At 40.8% G+C, this 19,902-nt stretch overlaps 1 protein-coding gene across 2 annotated transcripts in view; it reads left to right on the top strand.

The window, feature by feature from the left end:
• Positions 1 to 6,680: 6,680 nt before the first annotated feature.
• Positions 6,681 to 19,902, top strand: part of LOC139547060 (LIM domain only protein 7-like) — a 98,585-nt gene continuing 85,363 nt past the window's right edge. The window contains exon 1 of one of the 2 annotated variants that reach the window (XM_071356113.1): positions 6,681 to 7,950. The gene's annotated coding sequence lies outside the window, so the exon portion shown is untranslated. The remainder of the gene's footprint in view (positions 7,951 to 19,902) is intronic. The other variant, XM_071356116.1, reaches the window with a different exon arrangement.

Raw genomic sequence — 19,902 nt, 5'->3', positions numbered from 1 at the left:
TTGTATGCATGTGGCTGTGCCTATGTTTGTGTTGCTTCCACAGTCCCCACTGTTCCAGAAGTTGTATTTTTATACATTTTTCTATCTGATTTTACTGCTTGCATGAGTTACTTGATGTGGAATAGAGTTCCGTGTAGTCATGGCTCTATGTAGTACTGTGCGCCTCCCATAGCCTGTTCTGGAATTAGGGACTGTGAAGAGACCTCTGGTGGCATGTCTTGTGGGGTATTATTTTCTTTTCTTTAACTAGGCAAGTCCGTTAAGAACAAATTCTTATTTACAATGACGGCCTACACCGGCCAAACTCGGACGACAATGTGCCAATTGTGCGCCGCCCTATGGGACTCCCAATCACGGCCGGTTGTGATACAGCCTGGAATCAAACCAGGGTGCCTGTAGTGACGCCTCTAGCACTAAGATGCTGTGCCTTAGACCTTTGCGCCACTTGTGAGCCCAAAAGGACGAGGTCCTACCGAGAATCATGGGTGTCCGAGCTGTGGGCCAGTAGTTTAAACAGACAGCTCGGTGCATTCAACATGCCCATACCTCTCACAAATCTCTCCTCTACTTTGAGCCAGGAGAGATTGACATGTACATTTTTGATGTTAGCTCTCTGTGTACATCCAAGAACCAGTCGTGCTGCCCTGCTCTGAGCAAATTGCAATTTTGTGGTCAGGTGCCACAAAAAGTCCCACTTTGTGGCACCTGACCAAATGACTGAACAGTAGTCCAGGTGCAACAAAACTAGGGCCTGTAGGACCTGCCTTGTTGAGAGCTGTTAAGAATGCAGAGCAGAGCTTTATTAGACTTTATTAGACAGACTTCTCCCCATCCTAGCTACTGTTAGATCAATATGTTTTGACCATGACATTTCACAATCCAGGGTTACTCCAAGCAGTTTAATCTCCTCAACTTGCTCAATTTCCACATTATTCATTACAATATTTAGTTGAGGTTTAGGGTTCAGTGAATGATTTGTCCCAAATACAATGCTTTTATTTTTATTTATTTTTTTAGGACTAACTTATTCCTTTCCACCCATTCTGAAAATAACTGCATTTCTTTGGTAAGTGTTGCAGTCATTTCAGTCACTGTGGTAGCTGATGTTTATAGTGTTGAGTCATCTGCATACATAGACACACAGGCTTTACTCAAAGCCAGTGGCATGTCGTTAGTAAAGATTGAACATTGAGTAGTGCAATAGTCGTACCAACTCAAAATATTTACTTCAATGGGGGAAAAAATCCTTTGACCTTCCTTCAACCATTTACGGAAAGCGATTACCTCGATGTAGTTAGGTACTATTAACTCAAAACGTAACAAACCATACTATATTCTTAGTACACACAACTCAAAGTGAGTCAATTTTCATGCATTCAAGGAATCTCTATTCTAGTTTGAGGAAGGCCCTTTCCTGTTTCAGCATGACAATGCCCCCGTGCAAAAAGCGAGGTCTATACAGAAATGGTTTGTTGAGATCGGTGTAGAAGAACTTGACTGGCCTGCGCAGAGCCCTGACCTCAATCCCATCGAACACCTTTGGGATGAATTGGAACACCCACTGTGAGCCAGGCCTAATAGCCCAACATCAGTGCTCTTGTGGCTGAATGGAAGCAAGTCCTCGCAGAAATGTTCCAACATCTAGTGTAATGCCTTGCCAGGAGATTGGAGGCTGTTATAGCAGCAAAGGGGGACCAACTCCATATTAATTGCCATGATTTTGGAATGAGATGTTCGACGAACATGTGTCCACATACTTTTGGTCATGTAGTGTATTTTATGGCACCAAAGGAAATATATCCATGGATAATCTAATTCTACAGCCTTCCATTGAGACAGCTTTACTTACTGCATTAATTAAGGACTGCCGCTCAACAATCTCATTTTGACCCTGAGGGAGGAAGAAAAAATGTGCCTTTTGTAATTTCAGCTAAAATATAACAAAGAGTCAGATATACAGTGGGGAGAACAAGTATTTGATACACTGCCGATTTTGCAGGTTTTCCTACTTACAAAGCATGTAGAGGTCTGTAATTTTTATCATAGGTACACTTCAACTATGAGAGACGGAATCTAAAACAAAAATCCAGAAAATCACATTGTATGATTTTTAAGTAATTAATTTGCATTTTATTGCATGACATAAGTATTTGATACATCAGAAAAGCAGAACTTAATATTTGGTACAGAAACCTTTGTTTGCAATTACAGAGATCATACGTTTCCTGTAGTTCTTGACTAGGTTTGCACACACTGCAGCAGGGATTTTGGCCCACTCCTCCCTACAGATCTTCTCCAGATCCTTCAGGTTTCGGGGCTGTCGCTGGGCAATACGGACTTTCAGCTCCCTCCAAAGATTTTCTATTGGGTTCAGGTCTGGAGACTGGCTAGGCCACTCCAGGACCTTGAGATGCTTCTTACGGAGCCACTCCTTAGTTGCCATGGCTGTGTGCTTCGTGTCGTTGTCATGCTGGAAGACCCAGCCACGACCCATCTTCAATGCTCTTACTGAGGGAAGGAGGTTGTTGGCCAAGATCTCGCGATACATGGCCCCATCCATCCTCCCCTCAATACGGTGCAGTCGTCCTGTCCCCTTTGCAGAAAAGCATCCCCAAAGAATGATGTTTCCACCTCCATGCTTCACGGTTGGGATGGTGTTCTTGGGGTTGTACTCATACTTCTTCTTCCTCCAAACACGGCGAGTGGAGTTAGACCAAAAAGCTCTATTTGTGTCTCATCAGACCACATGACCTTCTCCCATTCCTCCTCTGGATCATCCAGATGGTCATTGGCAAACTTCAGACGGGCCTGGACATGCGCTGGCTTAAGCAGGGGGACCTTGCGTGCGCTGCAGGATTTTAATCCATGACGGCGTAGTGTGTTACTAATGGTTTTCTTTGAGACTGTGGTCCCAGCTCTCTTCAGGTCATTGACCAGGTCCTGCCGTGTAGTTCTGGGCTGATCCCTCACCTTCCTCATGATCATTGATGCCCCACGAGGTGAAATCTTGCATGGAGCCCCAGACCGAGGGTGATTGACCGTCATCTTGAACTTCTTCCATTTTCTAATAATTGCGCCAACAGTTGTTTCCTTCTCACCAAGCTGCTTGCCTATTGTCCTGTAGCCCATCCCAGCCTTGTGCAGGTCTACAATTTTATCCCTGATGTCCTTACACAGCTCTCTGGTCTTGGCTATTGTGGAGAGGTTGGAATCTGTTTGATTGAGTGTGTGGACAGGTGTCTTTTATACAGGTAACAAGTTCAAACAGGTGCAGTTAATACAGGTAATGAGTGGAGAACAGGAGGGCTTCTTAAAGAAAAACTAACAGGTCTGTGAGAGCCGGAATTCTTACTGGTTGGTAGGTGATCAAATACTTATGTCATGCAATAAAATGCAAATTAATTATTTAAAAATCATACAATGTGATTTTCTGGATTTTTGTTTTAGATTCCGTCTCTCACAGTTGAAGTGTACCTATGATAAAAATGACAGACCTCTACATGCTTTGTAAGTAGGAAAACCTGCAAAATCGGCAGTGTATCAAATACTTGTTCTCCCCACTGTAGTTGTCAGGCTAGACATTCAAAATATCTCACTTAGTTACCTCGATACTTTAAAAAAGCCCTATAAGCACATTACCATTTAACTGAAATCTCTTAACTCAAAAACAACAAAAAATACCATTAGATGCTAGTGACACTATCTATGATTGATTTAGAATTCAAGGCACACAACCAGCATGGCTCCAACTGCATTCTGCAGCGTTACACCCTCCCATCTGGTTTGCGCTTAGTGGAACTATCATTTGTTTTTCAACAGGACAATGACCTAACACACCTCCAGGCTGTGTAAGGGCCATTTGACCAAGACGGAGAGTGATGGAGTGCTGCATCAGATGACCTGGCCCCCACAATCACCTGACCTCAACCCAAATGAGATGGTTTGGGATGAGTTGGACTGCAGAGTGAAGGAAAAGCAGCCCAAAATTGCTCAGCATATGTGGGAACTCCTTCAAGACTGTTGGAAAAGCATTCCAGTTGAAGCTGTTTGAGAGAACGCCAAGAGTGTGCAAAGCTGTCATCAAGGCAAAATATACTCTGTACACACGGTCAAAACATCCACTTGTCAAGCAACACACTAACATACCTAGACTAATGTTATCTAAACTGAATTGCACAATATCTCCATAGAACTCACTAGTAATAAAAACTTAGATAAAACTCATAATCAGAGTGGTTGCTGTCCAAACGGGACTGTTTAGTTCCGTTTGGTAAAACCTGTTTGAATATACAGTCGTTGACAAAACAGATATTTACTACTGTTCTTCTTACTATGAAAATCCTTGACGGTATTTGAAATTCCCTCGCTTTGAGATGCACCACGGTACGGAACGTTGTCGACACACATGACGTCAGACAACGACGGGCTGTACAGTTAAAAATACGAATTACAGTATTCAGATAAAATAGTTGAGTTCAGGAAAAGTAAATGCTACGTGCACGTCAGGGTAACCCAATACTTTAGAGTCAGGATAACAATTTGCCATGTAATAAGTTTACAACAAAAATGTGTGACACATGACACTGTTAGGGTTTACAGTGCGCAGGCGTTGGCAAGACAACACAAACACATCAGGGACCAGGCTACAGTGTTGTATAACACTGCAAATTGACATACTCCAAACCAAAACAATCCATGTATTATGTGAGATAATTGCATTGTGTAGTAGTAATGAATACTTACTGAGGGAGGATGCAGCGAACTATCAAACCATTGTTTGTATATCCTAATCAACAATGGCACAACAATGTATAGGTGTCAGAAATGATCCCTACTTGCAAATCGGTGTCCTTATCTGACTCATTACACCAGAGGGATGGTTTCTTTGTTTTTCGATGTCACACAGTGACTCATTCAATAACCTGATCACAAAGGTCAGTGTTTCACACTATCTAGATCATTAGTAGGAGCAAAGGTTAACATCCCAGTTGTAAGCGCCATGTGTCTGCCAGCTTCTGTCTTCTTTTTTATTGTCTTGTTTTGTCTCCTCTCATATCCTCTTTTTTTAAATCTAGTCAAACTTAATTTAAATAGCACATTTCCTTAAAGGTAAGATGCAGTGCAAAGTGCTTCCCATAAAATATAAACAGTGAGAAAGATAAAAACACAACCAGGTTGGGGTCAATTCCATTTAAATTCCAGTCAATTCAGAAGGTAAATCAAATTCCAATTCCAAATGTTCCTCATTGAAAAACATTAGAATTGTTGTGTCCTTCTGGAATTGATTTGGAATTGACCCCAACCCTGAACAAAGTACGTTTCTTTACCTCATCTCCTCTCTCCTCTACTTCTCATTCTCTACTCTCTTTCTCTCCTCCCCCTTCCTCTCCTCCCCCTCTACCCTCCCCACCTCTCCTCTCAGCACCCCCTTCCCTCCTTCTTTTCTCCCCTGCCATCCTCTCCTCTTGTCGCCTCCTCCCTTTCCCTCATGTTCTACTTAAAGAGCTGGATACATAGCGGAAATATGCAGGGAGGGATTGAATGTGCTTACCACTTCCTTCCCACCATTGTCTGCCCATTGGATTGGTTAAAACGGTTGCTGTTCATGTTTTGTCCATTATGTCATACTATATTTTTCCATTAGAATTAAGGCCACAGGTACTCTTGATACCCAAAAAAGGATTGAGAGAATGTCAAGAGTGTGCAAAGCTGTCATCAAGGCACAGGGTGGCAACTTTGAAGAATCTCAAATATAAAATATATTTAGATTCTTTTAACACTTTTTTGGTTACTACATGATTCCATATGTGTTATTTCATAGTTTTGATGTCTTCACTATTATTCTACAATGTAGAAAATAGTCAAATAAAGAAAAACCCAATGAATGAGTACATTGTAGAATCACAGGGGAGACATCAAAACTATGAAATAACACATTTGGAATCATGTAGTAACTACAAAAATGTTGAACAAATCAAAGGTACAGAGGTACATGTGACATGATTTTACCTCACACTGTCTAGTTCATCTCACACTGTCTTGTCGGTTTGCTTCGCAATGTGTTAGATAAGATCCACTTTAACACAACATAGGTCACATACTGATCGAAGGGGATAGAAACGCAATAGTAAAAAAAAAAAAATTGCCTCATGTATCAAGGCCTTTAACTGTAGTAAACTATACCTATGGTATGCATTGAGTAACAATTTTATGAATTCAGTTCACACAATGGAATGTCCATATGAATTATATCTGATTGTTTTGAAAGGAGTGTTTGTTTCCTCAGGTGGCTATAACAGCATGCGATGTCAGCCAATCAGTTAATTCAGCATTTCATCTTTTTCTGCTACCAGTCTGGGGGATATTGCAAGAAGCTGGCTAAAAATGGGCATGGTATCATTTGACTCAACATCTAACAAGTTTAGCTTTCTGAATGAACCAGAAAAGCAATAGTTATTTCTGAACGATTATCAAAGTTCGAAGGTAATTTGGTTCTCCTGCTTTGTCATATACCCCACAGGTTTGGTCTTACTGTATCACTGTCATGCTCAACTCAACAGTAATCAGATAAACCTTCCCGAACATAAATAGACCAAGATAAAACAAGACCCCCCCAATGCACAGCACTATTACAAGTAAACGGTGCAACTGTTAACCCCCCCCCCCCCCCCATGCAGGAAGTGAGGGGCTTTTGACCTTTCACATTTTGAGGTGCTACTACTGTGCGCTTAGAGGCCCACTAAAATTCCCGTCATGCGAAGCCGGCAGCTGCAGAGGTCAACTCTCCCCTTGCCATCTGCTAATAAGCATGTTTGGGGTTTAAATATAGACCCGGCTACCCGTGTTATTTTTTCAACCCCATGTTGAATGCTTGAATCCAATGTGTCATGACATTGAGTAGGGTTGTGTGTAGCCCTGAATCCCTAAGGGATATGCAGATGTACAAACGAGGAGGGAGGAGGCGGCACTGGGGAGTTCGAACATGAAACATTAGAGCTATACTGTTCTAGGAAGAAGGAAGTGGCCTATTGTACACAGTACACACGCTAGGGATCTGTTTTTGGATTGTAATACAGGGTTCACGTATGCAGGGTGTTATGTCAGGACAGGTGACCTATACAGCGTGTAACACACTCACATAAAAAAGTATTGCTCCACCCCTTACTAGTCACTAGCAGGGAATATTTGCATGGTAGTTGAATTTACATTTTAGTCATTTAGCAGACGCTCTTATCCAGAGCGACTTACAGGAGTTAAGAGCGTTGCTCAAAATCAACAGATGTTTCACCTAGTCAGCTCGGGGATTCAAACCAGCAAATTTTTAGTTACTGGCCCAACGCTTTGAACTGCTAGGATACCTGTCGTCGCTGTTTCAGTCACCCAACCTCTTGTTACAACCGCAGGCGTTCCACAGTGCAGGGAGGGTAGGGAGGCCAGTTTAAGGGTGTGCGTGAGAGTGTGTGTGAGAGATAAAGTGTTACAGACAGTAAACTTCACTCACCTCTCCTAGTTCCAAATACCTCACCCCCTTGGCCGGCCCACACACTCTCACAGGTAGTTTTAGAGCTGTCAATTTGCCGGTCATGCTGCCCTGCCCCTGCTTGTGTGTGTTCGGCATTGTGTGTCACTCTCTATTTGCTACACACACATGCTCCTCCCCGCCCCTTTCTCAGTTATCCCCGGTGGTATGAACTTTGGATATGCAGCAGTGAAGTGTGGAACTGTTGCTTGTCAAGTCTGCCAGAGAATGCCTGAGTCATTATTGACGGTGTCTCTAAAGGTGGAAAACGTTCTCTCTCCCTGTCTGTCTCTCAGTCCGTCTGTTCGTCTATCTGTCTCTCCATAGGACAACTTCAACGTCTTCCTTACTGTGGGAAGCTCGGACTAAAGGAAGCACAGCTCTTTCACGCCGGAGACCTCCGAGACACGTCCGCTAAAGCCCACTGTCAAGTAAGTGCTGCTACATATTAGGATGCACATACAGTACCGGTAAAATGTTTGGACACATCGACTCATTTAACGTTTTTTCTTTGTTTTGACTGTTTTCTATATTGTCGAATAATAGTGAAGACATCGAAACTATGAAATAGCACATATGGAATCATGTAGTAACCAAACAAGTGTTTGGTTACTACATGAAAAGCGAATGAGTAGGTGCGTCCAAACTTTTGACTGGTACTGTATTTACATACAGATGACAAGATATTGATTACTTTCGTATGTGTTGTCTGATCTGTGACTGGAACATACTGGGCAGATTATGTGAGCGGAGTTGAGCGGTTGGAAATCCAACTCAGAGATTTGCACCACTCATCCATTCAAACCGCTCTGCTAAAAACCACTCCATGCACACAGGGGGAAAAAACTGCAGCTCCAAATTCGCTCCATTCATTAAAATTACTACCTGGACGTACCATTTGGTTTTGAAGTATTGAAAATGATTTGAATAGACATGAAAAGGTTCATGTAAGAAGCGCACATCATATCAAATAGACTACATGTCATATTAAACAGCATATACACACTCTAAATAGGTCAGGAGCCGGACAGGGAGCCAAAGAAGGAACAAAAATGAATTATTTAGGCTATGTTACTTAAATTATTTTAAGGCTATTGCCTACAAAGAAATGCATTGTGAAGCATTTGCGAGTGTGACACAATAGGCTGGTCGGGATATAAAGCGCTCAGCATTTAAACAACATTTTGTTGTATTAAATCATTATTGTCTATAAATTATGCATATAGGCTGTGACTTACTTAGAATTAAATACAAATTACCCGAAAAATGACTTATTAGTGCCTTTTAATTCATTTTTAGAATTCATTTTTAGAAACAGTAGTTTAGCAAGTCTGTGGCTTCAGGCTCATGTGATGGTGCCTGGAGAGCAGGCCAGTGGCGGAGAATATCCTCTCCACACTTGCAGTGCCACTGGGGATGCTAAACACCCTTTTGGCCACTCTTGCCAGGCTGGGCAGAGATGCAGAGTTGTTTTTTTATTTTTATATAAGTAGGCCAAAATGTTTTTAGGCAAAATAACCCAATCAAAAGGGAAAGCCTCTTGAACGTGGGAATATGCCCGGCCTATTGGGCCAAAATCAATTAAGTCCTATTGTATCAATAATAGAACAAAAATGAATGAAATGTTTAAGAGATCAGATTTTTTGTTTAGAAATAGTTTGCTACAATGACACATTTAGTTATCTACCCACCTTGTTCCTTTCTTTTAGCATGTGCATGTAGTATGTACACCATCATGCTTTCGTGATATGTGTCTCTTCAGATTCCACGATGATTCTTTAGTTGTGGACATTACATCACCACACTCCCTCTCTTGCTATCTCATCTTTGTTAGTCACCTTGATTTTGCACCTGTGTGTTTTATCAATTTCTTTATGAACAAATTTAGCAAACTCCATGACCGTAGCTAAAGGAAGGGGCTATAGCAGCTTACAAGTAGACTACAAATGAATGCTGGGCTGGGCATGCCCTGAGCTCGTGAAGTGAGCGCTACTTTGAGCACTACTAAAGTAAAATTGGAGTGGGCGAGAAGGTCCACGCTCCAGCCTTTGGGCATCTGGCTCTGTGCTCCAGTCAAATTGGGCACATCGCTCTTTGCTCCGCTCACATACTCTGAGATCGGTTCTTTTATGAGACTAAGTTTGAACAGTGTGTGAACAGACTCACCTTTCTCTTTCTAACAAGACTAAGGGTGTGGGTGCGTGTGTGCAGTTGCGCAAGTGTGTGCGTGATTGGGGTGAACTTGTGAACGTGTTTGTAGATGACCCCAGGTTTAAATGTAACTACGGGGACTGTTTTCTCGAACACGCGGCTCTCCATGTGAAACCTCTTTAATATTGAGAGGTTGAGAAGGGGTCAACAAAAAGGTGCTATTCAAAGTGTAAATCTCTGGGGCTATTCTGCATTTAATTTGCTATTGTCTCTACTGTTTTCTGTACAGTACAATAGAATAGATACCTGCCATCAATCAATACTCTCTCTGTGTGTGTGTGTGTGTGTGTGTGTGTGTGTGTGTGTGTGTGTGTGTGTGTGTGTGTGTGTGTGTGTGTGTGTGTGTGTGTGTGTGTGTGTGTGTGTGTGTGTGTGTGTGTGTGTGTGTGTGTGTGTGTGTGTGTGTGTGTGTGTGTGTGTGTGTGTGTGTGTGTTTAACTATTCTTGTGGGGACCAGAAGTCCCTACAAGAATAGTAAACGAACAAAAAGTTGACCAGCTGGGGACATTTTGTTAGTCCCCACAAGGTCAAATGCTATTTCTAGGGGGTTTAGGGTTAAGGTTAGAATTAGTGTTAGGGTTAGAATTAAGTTAAATATTAAGGTTAAGAGCTAGGGTTAGTTGTAGGGTTAGGAGCTAGGGTTAGGTTTAGGGTTAGGATAAAGTTTAGGTTTTTGGGTTAGGGTTAAGGTTAGGGTTAGGGTTAGGGTAAGAGTACGGGTTAGGATTAGGGTTAGGTTTAGGGTTAGGGGTTAGGGAAAATAGGATTTTGAATGGGACTGAATTGTATGTCCCCACAAGGTTAGCTGTACAAGACTGTGTGTGTGTGTGTGTGTGTGTGTGTGTGTGTGTGTGTGTGTGTGTGTGTGTGTGTGTGTGTGTGTGTGTGTGTGTGTGTGTGTGTGTGTGTGTGTGTGTGTGTGTGTGTGTGAGCAGAGAAGAGAAGAGCAGCATTTATGTTACATGTATTTGAAATACTTATTTAAATGACTATTGAGTATTTTGTCAATTATATTTTACTGGCCTGAACTTCACTCCAGTGTATTTTATAGACTTTACAGAGCTGTATTTTGTATATTCAAAATCCAAAATACTTTTCAAAATCCAAAATACTTTTCAACAGTCCTGATAGAGAGATATACAGTGTAGGGCCTATTTCTTCTAAAATAAGTTGAAATTGAAAGAACATTTGGCGTTCACACATGTATTTATATTTATTATGAATCCCCATTAGCTGCTGCCAAGGCAGCAGATACTCTTCCTGGGGTCAAGCTACATTATGGCAGTTATACATTTGTCACGTCCTGACCATAGAAAGCCTTTATTTTCTATGGTAGAGTAGGTCAGGGCGTGACTAGGGGTTTAGTCTAGTTTATATTTTCTATGTGGGGTTCTAGTTTGTTTTTTCTATGTTGGTGTATTGGTATGATTCCCAATTAGAGGCAGCTGGCTATCGTTGTCTCTAATTGGGGATCATACTTAAGTAGCATTTTTTCCACCTGTGGGTTATGGGATATTGTTTTGAGTAGTGCACGTTGCACCGATGTAGTCACTGTTTGTTTATTGTTAATTGTTTGTTTTACTAAGTTTCACTTTATAATAAATGATGTGGAACTCTACATACGCTGCGCCTTGGTCCGTTTATACAAACAACATTACAATACATTCACAACATATTTTACAACATATTAAGTGTTCAAAATCCATGTGGATGTGTGTGAATAGCATGCATATGTTTGCATGCATGTGTCTGTGCCTATGTTTGTGTTGCTTCACAGCCCGCTGTTTATCAGTTTTTTTTAAATATAATTGTCTGCTTGTTTGAGTTACTTGATGTAGAATAGAGTTCAATGTAGTCATGGCTCTATGTAGTACTGTGCGCCTTCCATAGTCTGTTCTGGACTTGGGAATTGTGAAGAGACCTCTGGTGGCATGTCTTGTGGGGTATTTATGGAAGTCCAAGATGTGTGCCAGTAATTCAAACAGACAGCTCGGTGTATTCAACATGTCAATACCTGTCATGAATACAAGTAGTGATGGAGTCAATCTCTCCTCAACTTGGAGCCAGGAGAGATTGACATGCATATTATTAACGTTAGCTCTCTGTGTACATCCAAGGGCCACCCGTGCTGCCCTGTTCTGATTTAATTGCAATTTTCCTAAGTCCCTCTTTGTAGCACCTGACCACACGACTGAACAGTATTCCAGGTGCGACAAAACTGAGGCATGTATGAACTACCTTGTTGTTGTGCTGTTAAGAATGCAGAAGAGAGCTTTATTATGGACAGACTTCTCCCCATCCTAGTTACTGTTGTATCAATATGTTTTGACCATGCCAGTTTACCATCCAGTGTTACTCCAAGCATTTTAGTCACCTCAACATGCTCAATTACCGCATTATTCATTACAATTTAGTTGAGGTTTAGAGTTTAGTGAATTATTTGTCCCAAATACAATGCTTTTAGTTTTTGGAATATTTAGGACCAACTTATGCCTTGCTACCCATTCAAACTAACTGCAGCTCTTTGTTAAGTGTTGCAATAATTGCAGTCGCTGTGGTAGCTGACTTTCTTAGTGTTGAGTCATCTGCATACATGGACACACTGGCTTTACTCATTAGTAAAGATTGAAAAAGGTAAGGGGCCTAGACAGCTGCCCTAGGGAATTTCTGATTTTACCTGGATTTTGTTGGAGAGGATTCCATTAAAGAACACCCTCTGTGTTCTGTTAGACAGGTAACTCTTTTATCCACAATATAGCAGGGGGTGTAAAGCCGTAACACATATGTTTTTCCAGCAACAGACTATGGTCGATAATGTAAAAAGTCGCACTGAAGTCAAACAAAACAACCCCCTCAATCTTTTAATCATAAATTTCTCTCAGCCAATCATCAATAATTTGTGTAAGTGCTGTACTTGTTGAATGTCCTTTCCTATAAGCGTGCTGAAAGTCTTTTGTCAATTTGTTTACAGTGAAATAGCATTGTATCTGGTCAAACAATTGTTTTTATTCAAAAGTTTACAAAGGATTGGTAACAGGCTGATTGGTTGGCTATTTCAACCAGTTAAGGGGGCTTTACTATCCTAAGGTAGGGGAATAACTTTTACTTCCCTCCAGGCCTGAGAGCACACACTTTCTAGTAGGCTTAAATTGAAGATATGGCAAATAGTAGTTGTAATATCATCCGCTATTATCCTCAGCAATTTTCCATCCAAGTTGGCAGACCCCGGTGGATTGTCATTGTTGATAGACAACAACAACAAAAATTCACCTGTTCCACACTTACTTTACGGACTTCTTATTAATGACAACGCTTGTCTTTCATAATTTTGTCAAATATACTTGAATGTGTAGTGTCAGCGTTTGTTGCTGGTATGTCATCCCTAAGTTTGCTAATCTTGCCAATGAAGAAATCATTAAAGTAGTTGGCAATATCAGTCGGTTTAGTGATGAATGAGCCATCGGATTCAATGAATGTTTGCCTTTTTGCCCAACATCTAATTGAAAGTAATCCAAGCTTTTATCTATCATTGTTTATGTCATTTATCTTTGTTTCATAGTGTAGTTTCTTCTTTTTATTCAGTTTAGTCACATGATTTCTCAGTTTGCAGTACATTTGCGCCAATCGGTTGTACAGCCAGACCTATTTGACATTTATTTTGCCTCATCCCTCTCAACCATAAAATGTTATCAATTCCTCATCAATCCACAGGGATTTAATAATTTTATAGTCATTTTCTTAACGGGTGCATGCGTATTAGTAACTGGGATAAGCGATTTAATAAATGTGTTAAGAGCAGCATCTAGTTGCTCCTCATTACACACCACGGACCAATAAATAGTCTTCACATCAACAACATAGTAATCACTACAAAACATCATGTATGACCTCCTACACATATTATGCTCAGGCTCGGGAACTTTGGTTTTTCGAAGTCGGTTTTTGAAGTCGGAAGTTTACATACACCTAGGTTGGCGTCATTAAAACTTGTTTTTCAACCACTCCACACATTTCTTGTTAACAAACTATAGTTTTGGCAAGTCGGTTAGGACATCTACTTTGTGCATGACAATAGTCATTTTTCCAACAATTGTTTACAGACATATTATTTCACTTACAATTCACTGTATCACAATTCCAGTGGGTCAGAAGTTTACATACATTAAGTTTACTGTCCCTTTAAACAGCTTGGAAAATTCCAGAAAATGATGTCATGACTTTAGACGCTTCTGATAGGCTAATTGACATCATTTGAGTCAGTTGGAGGTGTACCTGTGGATGTATTTCAAGGCCTACCTTCAAACTCAGTGCCTTTTTGCTTGACATCATGGGAAAATCAAAATAAATCAGCCAAGACCTCAGAAAATAAATTGTAGACCTGGTTCATCCTTTGTAAGTCTGGTTCATCCTTGGGAGCAATTTCCAAACGCCTGAAGGTACCACGTCCAAACAATAGTACGCAAGTATAAACACCATGGGACCACGTAGTCATCATACCACTCAAGAAGGAGACGTGTTCTGTCTCCTGGAGATGAACGTACTTTGGTGCAAAAAGTGCAAATCAATTCCAAAACAACAGCAAACGACCTTGTGAAGATGCTGGAGGAAACAGGCACAAAAGTATCTATATCCACAGTAAAACGAGTCCTATATCAACATAACCTGAAAGGCCGCTCAGCAAGGAAGAAGCCACTGCTCCAAAACCGCCATAATAAAGCCAGACTACGGTTTGCAACTGAACATGGAGACAAAGATCGTACTTTTTGGAGAAATGTCCTCTGGTCTGATGAAACAAATAATCACCATCGTTATGAAAAAAGGGGGAGGCTTGCAAGTCGAAGAACACCATCCCAACTGTGAAGCACGGGGGTGGCAGCATCATGTTGTGGGGGTGCTTTGCTGCAGGAGGTACTGGTGCACTTCACAAAATAGATGGCATCATGAGGCGGGAAACTTATGTGGATATATTGAAGCAACATCTCAAGACATCAGTCAGGAAGTTAAAGCTTGGTCGCAAATGGGTCTTCCAAGTGGACAATGACCCCAAGCATACTTCCAAAGTTGTGGCAAAATGGCTTAAGGACAACAAAGTCAAGGTATTGGAGTGGTCATTACAAAGCACTGACCTACAGAACATTTGCGGGCAGAACTGAAAAAGTGTGTGCAAGCAAGGAGGCCTACAAACCTGACTCAGTTACACCAGCTCTGTCAGGAGGAATGGGCCAAAATTATTGTGGGAAGCTTGTGCAAGGCTACTCGAAACATTTGACCCAAATTAAACAATTTAAAGGCAATGCTACCAAATTCTAATTGAGTGTATGTAAACTTCTGACCCACTGGGAATGTGATGAAAGAAATAAAAGCTGAAATAAATCATTCTTTCTACTATTATTCTAACATTTCACATTCTTAAAATAAAGTGGTGATCCTAACAGACCTTAAACAGGGAATCTTTACTCGGATTAAATGTCAGGAATTGTGAAAAACTGAGTTAAAATGTATTTGGCTAAGGTGTATGTAAACTTCCGATGGATTTTCTGTAGCCTTAGTACAGATGTGATTAATACATGTTGATGATTTCATTCCTGTGCTGTTTGTAAATACCCTAGTGGGTTGATTGATAACCTGAACCAGGTTGCAGGCACTAGTTACAGTTTGAAGTTTCTATTGAGTTGGCAGCCTGATGAAAACCAGTCAATATTTAAACCACCCAGAAAATATACCTCTCTATTGATATCACATACATTATCAAGCATTTCACATGTTTTCCAGATACTGACTGTTATAACTTGGTGGCATATGGCATCTTCCCACCAGAATGGGCTTTAGGTGCGGCAGATGGACCTTTAGCCATATGACTTCAACAGTATTTAAACATGAGATCCTCTCTAAGCTTTACAGGAATGTGGTTCTGAATATTAACAGCCACACCTCCACCTTTGGCATTTCTGTCTTTTCTGTAGAGCTTATATATTGCTACCACAGTATCATCAAAGGTATGAACTACTGAACTAGCGGTAAGATTTCTAAAGCTTCCCCGGTATGGACGACCTGGATTGATACACAGAAGATTTCTAACGCTCACTAGCTTCATTCTCCTTCTCTAGATCATGTCCCATGCTCTAAATAACTCAACTGGCTAGTTTTCCTGTCTGTAAAGGAAAGAGCGGGCTGTAGGTTGATCCTGCAGCTCTGATTGCATAGAGCGAAGCTGTCTTCGTTCCCTTGCTTCATATTTCACCCTATCACTTCTCATCGCACTTCTTTCAGTTTTCACACGCAACAACTGTAGTTTAGACACTGACCACAACCACATAACTACTGACCAGGTACATACTGGAGGGCCCAAAGACCCTGCAACACAACCACACAAATCATAACTACTGACCACAACTCCTGATCACAACCATACAACTACTGACCAGAACTACTGACCACAGCTACTGACCATAACCACATAACTAATGACCACAATTACTAAACCACAACTACTGACCACAACCATTAACCTCAACCACAAAACTACTGACCACTACTTATAAACCACAACTACTGACCACAACCACAAAATTACTGACGGCAACTACTGACCACTACTGACCACAAGTACACAACTACTGACCACAATTACTGAACCGCCCACCTACTTAGCAAAACGACTGACCCCAACTGACCACAACTACTGACCAGAACCACACACACCTACTGATCACAACTACTGACCACACAACCACTGACCCAAATATATTATGACCACAACCACACAACTACTGACCACAACAACTGACCACAACCACAATACTACTGAACACAACTACTGACCACAACTACTGAGCACTACTGACCACAACTACTGACCACAACTAATGACCACAGGTACTAACCACAACCACACAACTAATCACCACAACTACAAAACCACAAGTACTGACAACAACAACAAAACTATTGACTACAATTACTGAACCACACACCTACTTACCAAAACTACTGACCACTACAGGCCACAACCACTGGCCACAAATACTGACCACAAAACTACTGAGCCACACAGCTAAGGACCACAGCCACACAACTATTGACCACAACTACTGACCACAAACACAAAACTACTAAACACAACTACTGACCACAACTACTGACCACAACTAATTACCACGGCTACTGACCACAACCACACAACTAGTGACCACAACTACTGAACCACAACTACTGACCAAAACCTCACAACTAATGACCACAACTACTGGCCTCTACTGGCCACAGCTACTGACCACAACCCCACAACGTATGACCACAACTACTACCCACAACTACTGACCATAACCACAAAACTACTGATCACTACTGACCACAACTTATGACCACAATGACACAACTACTGACCACAACTACTGAACGACACACCTACTTTCCAAAACGAATGACCACTACTGACCACACCTACTGACCACAACCACAACACTACTGATCACAACTACTGACCAATACTGACTACATCAAACGACCACAGCTACAGACCACAACCACACAACTACTGACCATAGCTACTAAACCACTACTACTGTCCACAACTACAAAACGACTGACCACAACCACACAACTACTGACCACAAACTACTGAACCACACAACTACTGACCACAACCACTCTACTACTGATCTCACCACTACTGACACACCCCTACTAACCACGTCCATATTGTAGGGCCCAAAGAACCTGCAACACAAGCACAAAACTACAAAACTACTGACCACACAACTACTGACCACAACTACTGACCACAACTACTGACCACAACTACTGCTCTGGTCTACACTAGCTCTGGTCCTGGGTGTAGCTAGCTAGCTCTGGTTCACACTAGCTCTGGTCTATTCTGGTATTCACTATAGGCAGGTAGCCTCTAGGTTAGAGTGTTGGCCCAGTAACCAAAAGGTTGCTGGTTTGAATACAAGAATCGACAAGGTGAACAAATCTGTTGCTGTGCCCTTTAGCAAGGCACTTAACCCTAATTGTTCCATGGGTGCTATATAAGGGTGGCCATTACCCCACTCCCTACTTGTGTCTCAGGGGGAGTTGGGATATGCAAAAAAACACATTTCCATTACACACGTGTGTATAACAGGACAAATATAAGCACCCCCCAAATTATTATTGTTTTATTCCATGTGTAACTCTGTGTTGTTGTATGTGTCGAACTGCTTTGCTTTATCTTGGTCAGGTCGCAATTGTAAATGAGAACTTGTTCTCAACTTGCCTACCTGGTTAAATAAAGATGATTTTTTTTTTTTTTTTATAAAATAAAAATGATAATTGAATTCTAACTACTTATGGGCATTCAGGTTAGAGACCCCAAACCAACTTTCACATGTTCATGCTATCCTATCCCATCAACCAACCAACCAATTGGTCAATCAATCTTTGCATCTTCTTACTTTTCCAACTATAACCAGTCACCACCATTACTACTGCAGACACTACCACTACGTTTACATTACATTTGAGTCATTTAGCACTATAACTTCTTTCAAACCATACATACTTTAAAACAAGCTAGCAAGCAAAACACATTTTCTTCAGGAAATGTACTTTTCAGTGATCACTGTTAGCCTAAATAATGTATTTATTAGATAGAACTACACCTAGCTACTGTATCAGTAGGTCTACATACGAATGTATTCGACATAGTTCTTCAACTGCCACAAAAAAATATGATTAAAGAGCTGTCATCACTAAATGCACTGATATTTCTCTCCCCAAATGATAGCATAAAACCTTCTTATTGTTATGTCATCATTCAACTAAAATCAAACTTAATATACACTGAACGTTTTGCAAAAGTAAATTGTGCATCTATTTATCTGAAACCCACAGCAAAAATGGTTCGGTTGCTTTGTTTTCCTATGAGATCCTGCCTTTTATTCATATCTACTGACAGAAGATTGCATTGTCCAATGTCTTTCTTCTTTCAGTTTTCTTATGCAACAACTGTAGTCTAGACATTTTCGTAATCTAACTGAACCAAAATCCAAAGTAATACGATTTATATGGTAGTCTATCAAAGTAATCAGACCAATAATTTTACTACATTCAACTTAGACTATATGTAGTACTATGTTTTAAATAGTAAAGTAAAACCTTTTTTTAAATTCTACCACTACCACAAAAATACTTTTAATGAGTTAAAGCAAGTCCCACCAATCTATTTTTCTTTTGAAAATATATTGTTGACAACATTATTTAGCATTTTATTTTTATACATTTTTATTCAAATGTACTCTTGTTTGGGGGTGGAGCTCATTAGAATAATAATCATACCCAGCATGCTTTGCTAGTGTTCATTTTTACATTTACGTTTGATTTTGGGTATTTAGCATCCTGAGTGACTTACAGTCAACTAAAGTACAAAAACAACCACATCCAGAGAGATCATTGATGAAAACCTGCTCCAGAGCGCTCAGGACCTCCTACTGGGGAGGAGGTTCACCTTCCAACAGGACAACGACCCTAAACACACAGCCAAACCAACTCAGTAGTGGCTTCGGGACAAGTCTCTAAATGTCCTTGAGTGGCCGAGCCAGAGCCGGACTTGAACCCAATCAAACATCTCTAGAGAGTCCTGAAAATATCTGTGCAGCGACTCTCCCCATCCAACCTGACAGAGCTTGCGAGGATCTTCAGAGAAGAATGGGAGAAACTCCCCAAATACAGGTGTGCCAAGCTTGTAGCATCATACCCAAGAAGACTCAAGGCTGTAATCGCTGCCATTTTTTTTATATACATTTGCAAAAATGTCTAAAAACCTGTTTTTGCTTTGTCATTGTGGGATATTGTGTGTAGATTGATGAGGGGGAAAACTATTTAATCCATTTTAGAATAAGGCTGTACCGTAACAAAATGTGGAAAAAGGTAAGGGGTCTGAATACTTTCCGAATGCACTGTATCAGTAATAGCAAGCATTACTGAGAATGTTACCATTATTGAGAATGTGTTGAGGTTAAAGGGCGTGCTTGCAGATATATTTAGAAAATACAAGATACTTGTATCTTAATTCAATACAATACTTTGCAAAAGTATTTTTATTTTATTTTGATACATTAGTCTGTGGTATTTTGTAATTGTATTTTGTAATTTCTTCCCATCTGTGTGTATGAGGGCTGACAGTGAATGAG

The sequence above is a fragment of the Salvelinus alpinus genome, chromosome 20 (genome assembly GCF_045679555.1).
Source record: "Salvelinus alpinus chromosome 20, SLU_Salpinus.1, whole genome shotgun sequence".
NCBI classification, from domain to species: domain Eukaryota; kingdom Metazoa; phylum Chordata; class Actinopteri; order Salmoniformes; family Salmonidae; genus Salvelinus; species Salvelinus alpinus.
This window is presented reverse-complemented; position numbering and strand designations above follow the sequence as displayed.